The sequence below is a fragment of the Osmerus mordax genome, chromosome 2 (assembly GCF_038355195.1).
Source record: "Osmerus mordax isolate fOsmMor3 chromosome 2, fOsmMor3.pri, whole genome shotgun sequence".
NCBI lineage: Eukaryota > Metazoa > Chordata > Actinopteri > Osmeriformes > Osmeridae > Osmerus > Osmerus mordax.
Genome location: NC_090051.1, coordinates 12,456,277 through 12,474,442, shown reverse-complemented (window position 1 = coordinate 12,474,442; position 18,166 = coordinate 12,456,277). Strand labels below are relative to the sequence as shown.

At 41.9% G+C, this 18,166-nt stretch overlaps 1 protein-coding gene across 3 annotated transcripts in view; it reads left to right on the top strand.

The window, feature by feature from the left end:
• gypc (glycophorin C (Gerbich blood group)) overlaps nt 1-18,166 on the top strand; it is a 36,542-nt gene that overhangs the window by 3,671 nt on the left and 14,705 nt on the right. The gene's annotated exons all lie outside the window — the stretch shown is intronic.

The window sequence follows — 18,166 nt, the reverse complement described above, 5'->3', positions numbered from 1 at the left end:
TTTTGTGGGTGACTTCATTATCATCATCGTAACAGCATTGCCTGTGGGTTGAGGTAGTGATGAAACCACCAACGTGATGTGAGAACCCAAATATCTATCGCTAGACCAAAGAGAAAATCCCTTTTACAGTTGTAAGCAGGGCTGTCTGGTTATAAATGTGAGTATGTGTTAACAAACATGTAAGTTAATAACAATTAAAAATGTTCTAATTCAAAGAGGCATGGTGTCTTCTGGCATCACTAACATTACAGTTAAATCAGTCTTGGGGTGGAGGAGTAAATGTCGGGACAATACAAAAATATTGAAAGCTGTCTCTCAATTACTATGCATGTTCACAAACTTAAAAATAAATTTATAAGAGGCAGCAGACATCCTTCTCTTTCGTTATTTTCACCAAATGACCAGCATTTTATCTCACAAATCAAGTGAGCCTGAGGAGGGTATCATCTTCCATCATGGGCGCTTAAGGCTGGGCAGTCATTCGCTCCTGGGAACGATCAGATTTATTTTACTTTTGTGGAAGTATAAAAGTATAGAAGATTGCAATTCTTTTATTTGGACTACATACAAAAAATATTCTTTGGATTCAGAGCACAGGGCTGCTACAATATTTTCAAGACCATGAAGAGACTCACTTGTCACTCTTTGACAAAAATGAACTTGAAAGCTCCCCTCTATGTCACAGCAATGATTAAGCAAGCATAAAATTGGTCATAATGCTTGACTGCTGATGTCCATAAAGTGCTACACCATGGTGGAATTTGATTTTGATGTTAATTGACAATTACCTGCTATCATGCCTTCTGGCTGAGTTCTCCCCTGAATTGGACGAACCAGAAATCCAGTTTCTTCTGTGAAAATCCCTGACTGCTAGTCACTGTTGTAATATTGTACACAATCGATACAGTTGTAGCATCAGGGAGGTGGTACGACGTGTTGTCAGTGAAGCTCTTCACACACACACTGAAGAACCCAACAGTAATCCCACTCCAGAACACCATATTTAATCCCTTTAGACTGAACAATGTAATAGTTGTTCATACTCTGCTATTGTATTGACAATCAATAGGTAGTGGAGAATGAGTCATTCTACAGAATATCGTCTGTTTATACAGTTTATATTCATGCAGTCCTTGCGCTGACAAATCTCATTACAGTTCTACAACTCCTTAGCTAGAAATGTTACAGTCACAGGTGAGTGTATACCTGTGATGGGATTTGACAGATAGGAATTCAGGATTTCTATCGAGTCACACATGCAGGTGTGCAGGGCACGGTGCTGCCAGCGTGTAGGTATGGTATTATCCCTGGCCTTTCCACACAACATTAATGAGGCCCAATTTAAAGGTGTGTTTAGTCGCAGTGTTAAATAATGATCTGTTATTTTAGGCCAGCTGTCCAGTGAGCCTGTCTGGGAGAACTGTTTGTGACTGTGTGTGCTGGAGATGTTTGCATAAAGGGATGCTTGGTGGTTGTCAGTCGGCAGGATCTCATTAAGGAGGTGAGCAGGGGAACAGAGGCTTTCTCTTCTTGTCATTAGCGCTATACTTTGTCAGCTTCTATGTAAAAGTTTCTATGGCAGGGCACTTTTGTGTTTGTACACGCGCACATGCCTTTAAAATGTTCAGTTAGCTTACACACACACACACCAACATACTGCTACGCACACTAACAGACACATACACTAAGCCCCAGTGTGCCTTTCACAGTTTCCTGGGACATGTTAATGACGTCTGAGACACATAATGATTCACAAAGGAAACCACGGTGGCAACTCTACGTTGTTATCACAAAAGGACTTGTCTTAGACAGCGGAGATGGGATGACAGCAGACCTGACCTGGGTGTGTCTGGGCTGCAGAGAACAGCGTCTTGGAAGAGTTCATCTGCAGGCAGAAGAGAAGGCAGACAGAATGGGCAGAACATTGAGGGGAATCTCTCTCTTACTGTCAGTGTTTTAAATCTTCCTTCAACAGCAGGACAGGGAGAGAGAGGATGAAAGGAAGAGAGAGGGAGAGGGAGAAATGGAGCGAGCGCAAAAGAGGTGTCGGGATGGAGGGATGGAGGAAGATAGAGAGACAGGCAGAGAGGGAGTGCAAGAGAGAGAGCAAAGCAAGCAGAATGACAGAGAGCAACTAGGATGCAGAGAGAAAGCACTGCACATAGATGGAGAGAAGATAGGTCTGGAAAGTGAAACTGAAAAATCGATAAATAAATAGAGGAGCGGCAAGGAAAGTGTATGGGGGGCTGGAGGCGTGGAGGTGGTGGATCTGGCACAGGAAAGAAGCCTTCCCTTCTCCTTGGAACGGGATGTGTTAAATTGGAACCTGTAGGGGTTGGAGGTGGTCCCTCATCTGGAAGAGAGGGGAGGAGGGGAAGTGGGCACCAGGGTGTCTGTGTCAAGCCTTTGGGGGGGTCAGGGACAGACACTTTAAAGTCTGTTTATCTTCTTCCCCTCCAGTGTCCACCTCCCCACTAGCATCCACCAACACCCCCTCTTAGCCATGCTCCAGACATTATTAACCAGATGTTCTGTATCCCCTCTTATTCCTCCATCAGTCCCTCTCTTCTCCTTCCTCTCTTCTCCCTCCATCCATCCCTCTGTCCTATCTTCACCCTCCGTCCTTGACTCTACTCCTTCCATCCCTCTCTTCTCTCTTCTCCTTCCATCCCTCCCTCCATCCTTCTCTCCTCTTTTCCTCCTCCATCTGTCTCTTTCTTCTCTTCTTCCTCCATCCGTCTCTAATATCTTCTCCATCCCTCCCTCCTTTCTTCTCCCTCATCCCTCTCTCTCTAAGGCCCAACAGAATCCTCTCAGTAGGAGCTCACAGTGGACTGTTTAGTTTTGTTCATGGCGAATATATTGAAAAACATGAATCACCCAATTAATTAGTCTTATTGCAGTACACTGAGTCAGAGTAACGTGCTCAGATTTAGCAGAAACATTGTTTGTTTTGTGAAGAGTGAATTTACAATTTACCTAATGAACACACTAATATGCGTTTCACATTCTTAAGGTTTGCACTCTTAATAACCTAAAGTGATCAAATCAGCCTGGCTTCAGAATACAGAGCAAAACATGAACCCTTTGCTCAGCATGTCATGGTCCTGGAGGGTCTTGTTTGTTTGTGCTTCTCTCTGATTCACTGGTCTCAATGTGTCTGTCTACAATGGGCCAGCACCAGCAGAGAAAAGGGGCTTTCTGCTCTTCCCCATAGGCTTTCCGCCAAGGCACTGAAACAGCAGGGAGCACAAGACACTGAACCATCTGTCCCCAGTCAGCTTCCTCCAAGTCGGCAGCCAGTCATCTGATCCCCTCATAAGATTTCAGAGCCATTAAGCAACGTACCCTGGAGAAATTGTTCATCCCTCTACCCAGTTAGCACTGAGGCAGTTGGATCTTGTACTGTACAAGAGTGGCAACAAGGATGTAAAAACACAGGAAGTGCCATTATGTCCCCTGGTGTCCTAAGACATATGTTTGGAGGAGATATTGAGAGAGTAACTTCACTCTCTGTCCCCCTGGCTGATGCTGCAGGACCCAAGACAGCCAGTTAGAGAAAGGGATGAGTGCTTTCCAAACGGAGGGGGATAAAGAATGGTATGTTTGTGTGGGTGTGTCTGTTTGTGTGTGTGTGTGTGTGTGTGTGTGTGTGTGTGTTTTATGTGGATGTGTTTTTGTGTAAACAATTGCAGTAGGTCACTGAAAGTTATGTGAGTGTATGAAAGTTTGTGTATGTCCGTTTGTGTGTTTGTGTGTGATTGGATTGTAAACAGTGTCAGAGTTTAACCCTGGCTGAAAGCATTCCCCTAAGGAAGTCATATACTCCACACAGGAAGTCTATAAGTACCACTGATAACATTGTCCAGCCTGCATTAACAAATATTGTTCACAGAGTTCAGCTGTAAGGCACAGATAATTAACATCATGAAGTAAGGATAGTCATTGTATAACTACAGTATATAGAATATAGTTTTGGTTCAACTCACAATTTGTGTTCATCAGATGTTAACTCAAGCGAACACTGACCTGACATCCAATCAGGATACAAAGGTAATAGTGTTAGCATTAATATAACAAGTACCGTATTTTTCAGAAATAAAAACGCGGTTTATACCCCGATTTTAAAAATGTTCTTGCGGTGGTGCGGTTTATATTTCAAAGCGGCTTATAGAAAAAAAAACTTTATTCATGAATAGGGATGGGCATGCGATTTTCGATTCATCATTAATATTGTTATATTAAAATTCACTATTTATAGGCTATATTAAAATGCAGTGAAAATATAAAAAACAGTGCGTTTCTTCATTGAGATCATTATTACAAGATGAACAACTCTTTCTGTACTCCTAAGCAGCGGAGCCGATAGCTAGAAGCTGGTGCTCAAACAACTGACCCTCCTTTTTTTTTTTCCAAAATAAAATAATAATAATATAAAAAACAATCATGTTAAACAATAACTTAAACAAAAATATATAATACGGCGCCAAGTCTGCCAAATAAAATACTTGAGTCGAGAAAGAGGGTGAGAGAGAGATTAGCAACAACTAACAACGAATTTGGCTAATTAACAAAGCGTCATAAAAATAACCAGTATCTCACATACAACTTCAGCACCAGCCTACTGATTTTTGTTGAGAAAGATGAGCATGTTAACATGCTCTGGGTCAGACGTGAACGCAGCCTGGTGACCGTCAGTCCAGCTGCCGAAAACACCCGCTCTGAGGGGACTGACGTTGCCGTGATACACAGGTACCTCCGTGCTAACTTGGCAAGCCTGGGGAACCTTATTCCATTCACTTTCCACCAGTCTGTAGGGGTGCAATCCAGGGGTGGGGGAGCTTCCCTCAGAAAGTTGTCTGGGGCCTCATGTATAAAGGATTGCGCAGCTTTCATACCAGAAGATGGCGTACGGCCAAAACTCGAAAAGTACCTAGGCACAGAAATATTCACATGTATAAAACCGTTCGTACGCCAGGTCCTGCGCACCTTTCCTTTATAAATCACAATCAACGTGAGATTGACCGCACGTGAATGAGCCACTGACCCCGCCTTTTGCCTCCTCCCATAAATGAATATGCAGATGGACTATAAATGCGCTCCTGAGGTAGGCCTAATTTCTTTGTCTGAATTACCGTATTTCTTAGAATAAACGCCGCCCTCGAATAAACGCTGCACCAAAAATGAACGTTATTTATTCGAAGAAATACGGTGACTGTGAAATCGAGGTTCTGACAACAGAGGTGGAGGCGAGAAAATGTGTCCTGTTTGTCGGCCTGTCATCAGGTATTAGCGACAAAAGAAAGTCGGCGGAGTGGAAAACTGTCACTATTTGTGCCCTTTCTTGTTTTTAACCTGTAGCACTTTGAGATTTAGCTAAATGTAAAGTGCATTACAAATAAAATCATTATTATTATTATTATAGGGCCATACATGCTGTGGGTTCAGAGAACCGGACCATGGCAGAAATTAAGAAGAAATGGTCCGATGTAAAACTTTAAATGAAGAAACGAGTGGTGGTGCATCGTAACAGCATGGCAGCTATAGGGTTAGCGTGACATGCATTTCCAGAGTGATTTTGTCGTTCGTTTGACACCCTAAAGTTTAACAGAAGTTATTAAGTGGTGGCGGATTAAACAGAAAGCTATATAACATTTCCCGTTTTGGCATTTTGATGTGATCATCCACATTAATGATCAAACTTGTATTAGGTAGCCCAAATATGTTTTTTGAATAACTAAGGTGATGCCTATACGTATGACAGAAACTGTAGTGGAAACTTTATTTTGTAATGTTTGGTGAGTTTCGGCACTTTTCAGTTAGAATTCGCCATGTTACAGAGCCAGACAAGACTTTGCGGACGGTCCGCACATTCTCACGTCTGCTCAAAACTTTCTGTGACGGCCCGCACATTCTCACGTCACGTAAATCTTTATACATCACACAGCTTTTTGTGCGTACGCAACGTTTATACATGAGGCCCCAAGATCCTGGCATCTTGAAGCTTGGTCACGGTTCAGTCCGACAGCACAGCAGCAACAGCCCACCGCTGCTCCACCAGCCGATCAAACATCTCGCTGTCAGGAATATTAATCTATCAAGCATTGCACAGTCAGTCGGTGAACTAGTTTAAGAAAGATTTATTGCTTGCGGCCGGCCCACAAGGAGACAAAAACATCACACGCCATTGTGCTACAAGTTTGTCTGGTTCACAAGTCTTCAGGTAAGACCATTTATCGGTGAGAAGCCTCCTCCCCTGCATATCAGCTGTCAATATGATCGATCCCAGAGACAGAGTGCGCGTGCACGTGGAAACTTACAGCGTTCTCCGACCCTAGGCTTGACCATATGATTCACTCAACACAGATAAGGTTTATTGCACCTCTAGTATGATAATGGTCAACCTAGGTCAGTTTGTTTATGTAAGCCTAGTGTCATCTATAGATCATGTGGGGAGAGGGCTCTCTACTGACAAAGGAATGCTAGCACCAGTATTTTCAGAATATAACCTTACATTCTAAATCAGAATCAGAATGGGATTTATTTGCCATGAAAGTTTGCACAGACAAGGAATTTGCTTTGGCAGGAAGGTGCATACAATAAACATATAGGGACCAAAAATGTTAAATATGTGGACTATACTAAGGGTAGGCCTACATAAACTAGCAGTACTAGTTTATGTACCCTTATCCGACAGCTCCCCCCTGAATATACTGAAACATACAGGTGATAATATCAAACCATGGTTAATAAAAAGTAAAACATAGGTAAAAGAAATAAAGTCAAATGGCAAGATTAGTTAGATTGTGCGCGACCGTTATTCATTTCAAGCTTGACAGTAATCACATCAACAACATGTTTCGTGTTAACTTCGATCTTTTGGGGGGGATGACTTTTGATCAATGGTTAGCCGAAGAGGATGATTCAGGTGGGCGTCATGCTCTTATAGACAAAAAAGAAATTGAGGTCTTTGAAATGTTGCGCAACGAAAGAAACACTGTTTGCCCTTATTCTATCGAGTAACTCGTAACTATAGTATAGCCTATACCCAGTGCCTACATTTGAATGATTTACAATGTTTAGGCCTAATGTTTAAATTAAATATTTTATTGAAAGTGTCCCATTGTCATTGTTGTTATTTTAAAGGCAACTTTTATAAAATGAGCATTGAGAATGAATGAGATGGTGCGAGATCTAGCTAGGCTAACAAACGTGAAGTTCACAATGCTGTTTGTCCGTTGCATAGCAACAGCCACACGTACGGGACTTGTCTCTCGGCTACTGAAATGGATACACAACGTTTGTTGGCTATAACTATTTTGTGCTGAAAGACAGCTTACTATTTATTTACTATTTATAATTTCGCTGGTAACCGTATTATAAAAGCAATAAGGTACTCGAGGCAGTACATTATCGTCAATAAAGTACGTGTTCCAGGGTTCTCGTACCTTATTGCTTAAATAAAACATCTGTGAAAAACACAGCTTCAAAATAACCCAACTGGAAAAGTGCCATCAATTGATTCCATGTCAATGGATATTCGATGTGCACGTGGTTATTAAAATCAGATGTAGATAGTAATAAAGTTACATTTTCAAATAAAATCAAACCCTTAAAACAAAACACATTCCCTTTCTGTTCTGAACACAAAAACTTTCCATAAGTTCCCAAGGTTGCAAATATCGAATGAATCTCGCCGTTTGATTTCAAAATTAACCCCTTACTAGTTATCTGACCCACATTTAACTATCGTTATCATAACTTTGTTTCATGAAATCCATGTTTAGATAGGTCAAAAACTGCTCTTAAACCAAGTAATTCATGCTAGAATTACGCTACGACTCGTAATCACGTCAATCAAACAATGCCCTTAAGACAAAAGAAAATATAAAGTCTCCCTTTTCCTTTTCTAAGCCCTTAAGTTCACAATTTAACAAGTGTAACATAAGCCCATAAAACACAAAACCTTACTCTAACTTCTCAAAAGTCTTTTTAAAGCATGTAATACAGAATACTCCTTTGAATATTCCTATTCGCCACTCCCTCAGCATGCGTAATGCACGGTCAACTTTCTCAATTCGAAATTTGCGGACCAAATTAACCCAAATGAAAATATTTAATTTGAATATTTAGTAGTTTGTATATGATTTAATGTAACACTTCTCATTTCTCAATGACTCTTAGTTTTTACTCAATGAATCAACTCAAATAAACAATATCTATCAGTGCGCATTTCAAACTCGAATCAAACACGCAGCCTCTCAGCGCGTGTTGGAACTCAAGACAAACATCAAAACGCTCTGGGAAAAACCTTTTTTCTCTTTTTTCCTTTGACCAACACAGCTGGTTGGCGTTTACCTTCTATTCACTTAATTTCGCTAAAGGATAACTTTTCCAATCCCAATTTATGAACCAGGGGTTTAATTTCTGCATTTTTACTGAATACCATCACACATCACAGATTTTCCGTTCTATAAATACAAGTTCTGGTCAGAAAGGCTTAAAAACCTCCCTGTTTGACCAGGATTTAGAACAAATGTTGATCAAGAATTTATTAACCACCAAACTTCGACTTCATCTAAATGGACTCATCTTTCAGCAATAATACTCACATAATTATGCAGAACCATACCCTCTGGGATCACCTTTGTAAGATCTCAACGTAAAGGGACTCTATTTTAGCCCCCACCTTTCTCCATCTGTCCTCGGATTTTCTGTAACTCATATAAAATGTACTCAAACAACCAAAAATCTTGTTAGCAAATGTATCAAAATGCTGATCCCGTAACATATTTCAAAAGTAACCAAATTAGTATGTCAAATTCGCTCCAAATGTATCTATTTCTCTAAATTTACGTATTTGTAAATTTCTCAATTTATGTCTGCACATGTGTCATGCGGTTACTTATCCTGGATCTCAAATGTCATGCTGCAATTCCTTTACTAGCCTGTACCCGTCGCCATCACTGTTGAGTCTGTCTTTAAGTTTGTTAGCTACAAATGTCGTTGCCATAGTTGCAAATCTAACTTCCTGGACTCTTCTTTGTCTCAGGACAAAGCAGAATGCATTTCCTCCACGTTTTCACCATTAGCCATTAGCTTACAAAGTCACAGCTTGGATATTTTCCTCTCAGATCCCAAAGCTATCCTAGCAATTTTGTTCAACAGACAGCGGACTGGCAAATTCGCTAGAATCATGTCAGCCTTCTGATTTCTTTGCTGGGACAATTCTACCCTCTTACACATGTCAAACAATTACCCATGGTTATATTTACAACAAAACCTCGATATTTACAATTCTATCAACTATTAGTACTATTTTAACTTCAACATAAAAATTAGGCCTTAACAATCGCGCTTCAATCTCGACCTGGTTCCCCATGCATTGAAGGATTGAAATTCCTTGTGTCTATTCCAATATGTAATGATAGTATTCAATGACACAAATCTGTGTTCTAGAAAGAGTGGTCTGGAGTCGCAGAGGTCCGATAATATCAGCTTTAATGCAGCAGTTGGAAATCAACAAGTACAGAGCTCTGGGGTTGTCTAAGTTTCCCTACCCGCAACAGAGTTTGGGCTGGTTCACGAAGTCCAACTGGCTATCTTTCCCTGCCCCAGCATATCATATACAATGCAATTGAAACACAAGTATCAAAAAAGGGTTGAGCTTGTTCTCTTGTGCATCAGGGAGTTGTTCTTGCCTATGCGTTCCACCTGCTCGGGTGCCATCTCCACCCAGTTTCAAGGTTGTTTCTGAAAATCAAGAGATAGAGACACAAAGAACAGCCTGCTTCCCACACCCTGTGTGAGACACCATGTTTAAGCCTGAGCACACTTCTCAGATCATAAGACAGAACTTTAATAAGCACAATGCATAACTTTACTAAGCACAATATATTCTTTAATCCCTCTTTTGATCTCTGAAAACACCAGAGATCAATCAACATAGCCCGGACCAACCACCGCCTCCTCGTCCTGGTCAGCCAGCCCCAGCAACGGTATTTGGAACCCCGTCTTTGGGTTCTCCACAGCCGAGACAATGATTCGGTTGCACAGGGACCTGATACACGGGATACAGCAACAATCATGTTGATATTGATATAGCACACTCTTAAGTAAAATAGCGGAAACCTTCTTAGTCCAGTACAATTCTAGTGTGGTCAAGCAGTATCACTCTTGACCTAGTCGTAACCCTCTTTTCCGGACTCTCACATTCGTAGCGATAGCAAAAGGTTCACTAAGCCCTTCTCCACCAACTCCTGCAACGTACGACTGGATTCTGGAGCAGCACAACACATGCTCCAGTGGTACCACGTACTTCCTTTCCCCAGCACCCTTAGGGCGTGCAAGGTTCTCTCGATGACCTTAAATGGTTCTAGTCCATAAATGTACAACAGGCTTCCCCGAACATCTGATGATGTATTGGGGAAGGGGGGGGCAGACCACTCCTAGGTCTGATGAGGCATAGGGGCAGATGGGGCAGGGTCTCCAAGGGGAAGGGGGGGCATGGTCTCCAGGGGAATGGGGCCTTAGAACAGGGGTTAGGTAGTCAGACCCGCCGGTCTGACTAGCCCTGAAGCAGAAAAGAGTTACAGTCCCAGCATCACCTTATCTCCCATGATCAAGCAGTAACTGAGTCAAATGAGATGCGAACAGTCGAACACAAATGATTAAACACAGATATTGAAATCAAGAACCCATTTGAGGATTTAAAGTGGATATTTTTAAAGTTCAAATAAATCCCTCCTTTCACACCCTTATAGGGTGTGACAACAAACCCAAATAAATAACAAAAATATCCCATTACCGATTACACAATGTTGACATACAAATCAACAATAATGATGAGACTATGCAGCGTTATGGTCAAGTGGTGTGGACACACTGGACACAGTGGGAAAACCCTAATGATGTTATAGGGGAAAACCCACCGTCAGTCCACAGAGTGGACATTCGACATCCATGTATCCACGGCAGACCTGGACATGCTCACAGGCCCCCTTCACCACATACATACAACTTCAGCCAAGCTTTTAGAATTGTAATAAAATAAACTAAATTCGAAACAAATAGAAAAACCTGAAATTATACAGGTTATTCAACACAAAACAAGTTCAGGGACTCTAACCTTTTTAGGACTTTAGAGGACACTTAACCTCAGGGACTCTAACCCTTTTTAGGACTTTAGAGGACTCTTAACCTCAGGGACTCTAACCCTTTACACAAAACAAGTTCAGGGACTCTAACCCTTGGGGTGGATTTAACCCTCTCCTTTTTTATAAACACAAAACACATAGGCCTACAGGGACTCTCACCCTTTTGAAGAGGACTCTAACCTCTCCTTGACAAAGACAAACCACGTGTTAGGACTCTCACCCTTTTGAAGAGGACTCTAACCTCTCCTTGACAAGGACAAAACACGTGTAGGGACTTCCACCCTTTTGGAGAGGACTCTAACCTCCCCTTGACAAAGACAAACGTGTAGGGACTTCCACCCTTTTGAAGAGGACTCTAACCTCCCCTTGACAAAGACAAACGTGTAGGGACTTCCACCCTTTTGAAGAGGACTCTAACCTCCCCTTGAAAAAGACAAACGTGTAGGGACTTCCACCCTTTTGGAGAGGACTCTAACCTCCCCTTGACAAAGACAAAACACAAAAACGGTTGATTTCCCACCACTGTTGGTTTGACTAGGTATGATGAAACATAGTAATCGTCTAAATTTGGTTCTCAGTTCCGAATAGCAGTACTTTGAATTAATTAGGTGTCTGCTTACCTTTTTTTATGTTGAGGCCTCTGACGATTACGTCTGCCTCCTCGTACCGGTGTATGGGTCTCTCCCCCGATCCGTCGGTCGGGCCGGAACCCTCTGGACTCCCTCTTTTCAGCGTCGGGGTCACCATTTGAAGGATTGAAATTCCTTGTGTCTATTCCAATATGTAATGATAGTATTCAATGACACAAATCTGTGTTCTAGAAAGAGTGGTCTGGAGTCGCAGAGGTCCGATAATATCAGCTTTAATGCAGCAGTTGGAAATCAACAAGTACAGAGCTCTGGGGTTGTCTAAGTTTCCCTACCCGCAACAGAGTTTGGGCTGGTTCACGAAGTCCAACTGGCTATCTTTCCCTGCCCCAGCATATCATATACAATGCAATTGAAACACAAGTTTCATAAAAGGGTTGAGCTTGTTCTCTCGTGCATCAGGGAGTTGTTCCTGCCTACGCGTCCCACCTGCTCGGGTGCCATCTCCACCCAGTTTCAAGGTTGTTTCTGAAAATGAAGAGATAGAGACACAAAGAACAGCCTGCTTCCCACACCCTGTGTGAGACACCATGTTTAAGCCTGAGCACACTTCTCAGATCATAAGACAGAACTTTAATAAGCACAATGCATAACTTTACTAAGCACAATATATTCTTTAGTATACACTTCAGTCCCTCGGACTGGCTCATCATAATTTTTTTCTGTAGCCTCCTAAATAAGGCTATGAACTTACAGGTTATATTTACTTCAATGGCATTCTCACAGAAATGAGCAAAAATCTTTCCATTTGGTTATGTATTTGACTACCACCAAACTCAGATATATTTCAAATATATTCTCAGTTCTGGTCGGTTAGGTCATACTAGGTGTGTTCGACTTCATGCAGCACCGGCGGCGCCGACAGCCGGCTGCCTTTAAGTTGAGAATGTCATTGGCTGCTTCAAGTCAACCGGGCTGCAGGCAACGCCGGCGCTGCATGAAGTCGAACGCACCTAATAACTAATTCTGCTACCCGGTTCTCCCGTCACCACGTTCTTAGTAATTATAACGCCGCCTATTTACATCACCAGTATTTCTCCTGCATCAGTTTTCGAAACACTTCGCTTCACCAATAGGTTTTAGCAAAATGACTTAGTTCACTGATACGCCACCAATACCAGTCTCAGTAAAATATGACGCCCTATATTAGCTGCACTGGATTTTCACCGGGTCTTAGCAATATATGACCAGAGTGCATCCTTACCGACTACACTGTGTAATTTTTCTCTCAGGGGAACACAAAAGTCGACTATAACCAGTGATTAGTCTTTAACGACTTCACTGCTGAAGTTTCATTCCTCGCGGTATATACAAATAAAAACAAGTATTCTTCGACTATATATATACAATTTCTTCTTACCTTGTCCATCGAAAGCTGTGCCTCTTAGCTAGTCCAGAATTCCGTCACCTTTCCACCATCCCCCAGAAAAAAAACTGGCCTCTTTTTAAACAGCCATATTTGCTGCGAGGTTCTCCATCGTCGTGCACATCTGCACGATTTCAGCTATTGGTTCTGGATGATGGAAAGGATGTTGGAATCCGGCTCGAAGGACCCAAAATGTCAGGAATATTAATTGCACAGTCAGTCGGTGAACAAGTTTAAGAAAACTTTATTGCTTGCGGCCGGCCCACAAGGAGACAAAAACATCACACGCCATTGTGCTACAAGTTTGTCTGGTTCACAAGTCTTCAGGTAAGACCATTTATTGGTGAGAAGCCTCCTCCCCTGCATATCAGCTGTCAATATGATCGATCCCAGAGACAGAGTGCGCATGCACGTGGAAACTTACAGAGTTCTCCAACCCTAGGCTTGACCATATGATTCACTCAACACAGATAAGGTTTATTGCACGTATGATAATGGTCAACCTAGGTCAGTTTGTTTACGTAAGCCTAGTGTCATCTATAGATCATGTGGGGAGAGGGCTCTCACGTTGTGTCCTTGGGCAAGGCACTTCACCCTACTTGCCTCGGGGGGAATGTCCCTGTACTTACTGTAAGTCGCTCTGCGACTCCCTAACCCGATTCCCTAACCGCTCAGCCACCTGATTCCTTGTATAGACTTATACAATAACAGGCTTAAATGAACTGACAACATAAGTTATACGACTTACAGTTCTCAAGGACGCACATACGCAATCTCAACTGTGGTGTGAAGCGAGAAATTTAATTTGCATTTGTACAGGTGTATTCGTGCACGTCGGGCTGGCCCTCGCTAGCCTGGCTCTGCCCTCCTACGTACTTCCGCTCAATTTTGATTTTGCTTCTGTACCAAGCCTCCACCCCTCGGCTTGAAGCAACGGCCCCGGTGGATGTAGGTGGTATTGCATTTCTTGTTAGACTTCCGGCTCTTCGGGTCGTTTTTATTCTATTAACTCCAGTCAACATTTACAAAACTATCTCCCCCAATAATTTTTGTTAGATTCTCGAACCTGGCTCATACTACTAGCTGTTTCATAAAAAAATATTTTTCCTGATTTTTGCTAAATTTGAAACCAATCCGAAATGGGTAAACTAGCACCCCATTTATTTGCTTACTTCAATAAAAGTTGCCTGCAAATGTGCTCGCGGTTACTAACAGGGCACGAGCACAAAAGTTCACATTGGCCAATAGCCGATTTACCTGGAGCTGAAAGATCCATATTGAATGAGCACAGGGAGAAATGGCTTGAGTTGCCTGCCCTGTTGTAGCAAGTTTATTAAATGGTTTTCACACATACATGAAATATTGTTAATATAGTTTATTCCCGTTATTTAAAACAGATTTGATTTTTCTGTCAAGATATTTAGCCCTATAACCTATTTCTAACAACCAAGTGAAAGGAATACTATACAATGACAGCATACATTTACGTAAAGTTTGCATCATGTCTCTGATTCTTATCGGACTTGTACCCCATTCTGCCACTGCAATGCCTTAGCTCACACGCTCGCAACCATATAAATCTATGCTCGCCACTGGCTGTCGCAAAGTATGACGTGTACAGCTAGTTGCAAGCGTGCACGAGGTCTCGGAGCTATGGAAAAAAAGAGCCACTGTTTAAAGCTAGACCGGAAGAGTCGGAAGTGGAAAGATGGCGTGGTCCAGTTTCGCGCTCTCGCTTACCTCACTGCGCCACTGAGCACTTTTCATAGAAATGAATGGGGATGCCATCTTGGAAGACAAAAGTTGCTTCCTCTAGTTATATTAACTCTATGTTCTGTACTCTGTGGCTGAGAACGATGAAGTTGATGTGCGCTAGTTTGTGTTGTAGTTCCGTAATGGCGGCGGAGAAAGATGCGAGGGAAGCCATTCGGTCTACTTTGCAGTGTTGGCAGCGAACAATGTCATTTTTAAAGTCAAAATGGTCCCACACTACACTTTGCCCAGTGTGCGAATTATACAATGACAATCGGGGGGGGGGTCAACTCAGTCGTCGTGGGCCCCCCCCCCCGGGAAGAAGTTTACCCCTGCCGCCGCCCCAACCAAGTAAACGGCAAAACAATGGCACACACGAACGCACTACTAAACTTGTTTGTAGTCATTTCTTTCTGAAATAAAAAAGTTGATCTTTACAAATTTACCAGAGGAACATATCTGACTGTTCATCACAAATTAAGGTTGTTGGAAATCGCTCCAGATTCTGACAAGAAATGAGACAGACAAATGAAGCTATCTTGCTTGATATAGAGATAGCGATAGCTATCTTTTAAGTTGGTGGTTAAACCATGTTTCTATCATTAACATTCTTGTGAATATTCTACAGCTAATTTCCATTACAAATACATTCGTGACAGATTTTTGGGGTGTTAGATAGCAAACTTGCCTTTCTTGCACTTTCTCACGACGCAGAACGCATCGCTAGTGATTCAACAAGCTTCTGTATTGCACACCGCCTGGTCACTCGCGCGCGGTGTTACTTGAGTTTTATTGATCACTGGTCACTCGTGGTGTGTTTATTGAGTGAATTTTGACTGTGGCAGTCAGTGTAATAGTGTGTGATATTCCCTGCCATAAAGTCAACATTTCTGTGTATCGCCAACCTGTTATTGGTAACTATATTGTGATATTAACTTTTACAGGTAAGAACGATATATAAATGTATCGACCCCCCCAACCTGTGGTTTTTACATCTTTTGGGGGGGTCCGAGCCTTAATCGGGGGGGTCAGACTCCCCCAAACCCCCCCGTAATTCGCACACTGACTTCGCCGTGACCTCTTCATGTTTACTTTTGAAATACATGGAAATGTTTTTCAAACATTGCCCTCGTGTGGTAAAATGTTTAATTGCTGCCACATAACGAAATCCATTGCATTCCTTCAATACTCAGAATACGCAAAAGAACATGCATTAGTTTTATCGATGAAAAAATAATGTCATCAACGAAATTCTTAATGATCAATTAATCGATCGTCGATTAATTATGCCCATCCCTATTCATGAATGTTATTTAACCCATTAAGGAGTAACGTCGCACATCATCGTGATTGTTCAAATGCGGGTCTCACAGCGTAACGTCACATATATGCGATTTCGAACATTCCAACTGAATATTTTGCGACAAAAACTATGCCACAAACGCTTTAGTATGGCTTCAAAATGTACTAATGAGAAGGCTTACAAGTCACACTAGCATGGTAGTAGCATTGCTACGAGTATTATGCTAGCTAACTTAGCCCGGAAGCTAAGTAAAGCTAGCTAGCTAGTGCTACCGTTTCGGAAAAATAAGTTACACTTTGGGGACCATCGGAAATATTTAGAACTCACGCGTACTAAAGGTAATTCCTGGGAAATAAAAAACATACATTACGCACTTACTTTAGTGTTCGAAGTGTGTTACACAACGGCAGGCTGTAAGATCACCTATACTTGTACATTGCTTGGTATCATTGTCCCGTATCAAGTGCGGCATATATTCCAGTGCGGTTTATACTCAGATTTACAAACGCAAATCTCCCATTCTAGTGGGATGCAGTTTATAGGAAATGCATCAAATTTTCCGAAAAATACGGCATCAGTTATACTAGTTGTAGCAATATCGATAGTTGTAATGGTTTTAGAAGTAATAGCAGTATTAGCATTAGCAGAGGCTGTGTGATTGTTCATCCAAACTTCAAACATCTCACTCTATACCAGGAGTTCTCTTGGTAAGACATACGAATCACCCTGATCCATGTTAGCTCTCACCTCCAATTACCCTGGCTACTTCTGTGAGTCCATAACATGATTAACCCTGAGCCTCCCACTGAACCGCCAGAGAGCAGAGCACACCTAATTGAACGGATCTGAGGGTGGAAGTGATTTAATATCTCAAATAACAATTCCCTTGAAACTCCCCTGCAGCTACCTGCACCCCTTCCCTCATCCTCCCCCCAATCCCTTCTTCACACTTGGTGACACTCTTTGATCATGTCTAATGACTGTAGAGGGATGTAAAGATAAGTCAATGTCCTGATACCTAGAGCTGGCAAGGATGTGGCTTGCTCAGGGACCTGTCCGTATTCCTCTTAAAATCATTGTGGTCATTGTCATGTTAATTGCCTTGTTTTATTCAAGGTTGACATTTAACACTAGCATTTTAAGGCTTTTCCACATTTTCCTCTTTTTAATATTGTGGGTTTTTTTCAGAAACATTATAACAAAAGTATTATTGAAAAAACTAATCCAACAGGTCAAAGAAAAGGTGACAGTGAAGGGAAGATTGGGAATGGGTGCTTTCGTATATATATATAGTCCTCCAGAATAGGGGTGATTCTCCTTCAGGCCATCTTCAATCACTTTTTTTCTCCACACAATCGCTTCAAGACCCTTGGGCTATCTCTAAGCCACAATCGGTGAAAACCAACTTGGCCTCCTCTTCTGGCTTTATCTACCAATATAATATTTCTCTAAATAACTGCAGATGTGACCTATAGGTCATTTACAATTTCTTGGATGTCAACCATCTTAGGAATTCATTATCCATCTCTCAATATTGCACCACCTGATATATTGTATGTGTTGGTTTTATTTTATTTTATTTTTTGATTACTGTCCAGTGTTTTTGTTTTGTTTTTCCAAATTATAACTATAAATAAGCGCAGCTAGTTCAGGCAGGGCAATCGGGCAGCGCGCGTCATCCATTTATCAGGGACGTAAGGTTTCAGAAATATTAATCTATCAAGCATTGCACAGTCAGTCGGTGAACAAGTTTAAGAAAGCTTTATTGCGGCCGGCCCACAAGGAGACAAAAACATCACACGCCATTGTGCTACAAAGTTTGTCTGGTTCACAAGTCTTCAGGTAAGACCATTTATTGGTGAGAAGTCTCCTTCCCTGCATATCAGCTGTCAATATGATCGATCCCAGAGACAGAGTGCGCCTGCACGTGGAAACTTACAGA